This window comes from Plasmopara halstedii (genome assembly GCF_900000015.1).
Source record: "Plasmopara halstedii genome assembly, contig: Scaffold_322, whole genome shotgun sequence".
In the NCBI taxonomy this organism is placed as follows: domain Eukaryota; phylum Oomycota; class Peronosporomycetes; order Peronosporales; family Peronosporaceae; genus Plasmopara; species Plasmopara halstedii.
This window is the reverse complement of record NW_020187243.1, coordinates 295,422-296,980: the sequence shown is the minus strand read 5'-3', so window position 1 is coordinate 296,980 and position 1,559 is coordinate 295,422.

Genomic DNA, 1,559 nt, shown 5'->3' with positions numbered 1-1,559 from the left:
CTTAGCGTCGTCCAGTGTCCCTACTCACTGTTTCATCGAAGCGTTGATGTTATGAACAACAATTGATAAAGAGCTGCTATTCCCGCAATCTTCGGCCAGTGGTAACGTGTCACTCCACGCTCATCAGAATTGCTTTGCCCAAGATGCCTCCGACCATGTCCGACAATGCCACACTTGGTATGCAGCAACTGCTTCGAAGCGTGAGCAGTGCTCATGGATTACGCACCACTCAACGCGCATCACTAGGGCTCTGCCACAGCTACCTCGGGCATCGTAAGACCATGCCTCTCTTGGCATGCAGCAAATGCTTCAAAACATTAGCAGTGCTCAGTGGATTACGTGCCATCCAATGTTTAACCCGCAAACCATGCTCGGGATTCTTTTTCGATACACCCTCGGTGTTCGACAACTCGAATACTCCGATATTCAGCATTTTTACTGCCCCAGTGCAGTGCCCGCACCATTAGCGCTTCAGCTTCCTAGCCGAGGTGAGTTCATGACTCACCAAAGCTTCACCAAGAAAGGTGGACGTCGAGCCCACGGTGTACCTCCAATCGATCCATGGCTCATGGTGGTCCAATCATGCCATACCAAGGATAGGTCATACCTTTGATCCAATTTTAAGTCTATACAGCGTTTTACGCTATTTTAGTCGAGAAACTTGACACCGAGATCTACAGGAACCGTCGCCACAGTGACACATGTCCTACCGCATTTCCAGTATCTCGGCATACAGCTGACTTCCTTCTACCATGGAGCGTCGAGCGTAATTGCCCGACGCCCCGAGATCGATAAGGATTGTACATGGCTTTCCAAAGCCCTTCACAGTCGCTTTTTCGACAAACAAACCCGGCTTGCACACACGTTCCGTGTTCAATAGCACGCAGCTCTTCGGGGCTGGGTCCTGCTGTCCTCTACCTCTTGGAGGCTCAAAAGAACTCTGTTCTTATACATCAGAGTGCTCCGCGCCCACGTTTCCTCAAGGCGATCCAGACTGAATAGATATGGGATGTCGGTTCGATAAACCTGGACGCGCCTTGCGCAGGGTACAACCACTCCGACGGTGACGGGTGTCTCCGCAGACAAACCGCGTATAATATGTCCCTTTATTAATATGCAACATTTCAAAATAGCGGCTGCAAATTTACTTACCATCCTTCAAAACATTGCACCTTCTCCGTTGTAATCCCCCCTAATATTTTTTTAAGTATTACTTAAAAATGGCTGTTATTCCCCTTACATCGCTGCTATCTGCTTTTATGAAAGTGTTGGCCATACTAACGGCCTCTGACTAATTAAGAGTAGCCAAAAATGAAACCGTCGTTGGAATGTAACACATAAGGACGCATACGCTGTCAAAAATGAATGATGATGGCTAATTGATTGAAAAGCGTGTTATTCCTGATTTCACAACGATCCAGTGATCCAACGCTTCGGTCGTTTGTAAATAAGAAAAAAACCGGTACTTTACGACTGCAAGTTCACAATATCTTGTCTTTCTGCACCTTACACTTGTATGTAAATCATTGGTCAAGAATTTATACATTGTAGTTCTGTAT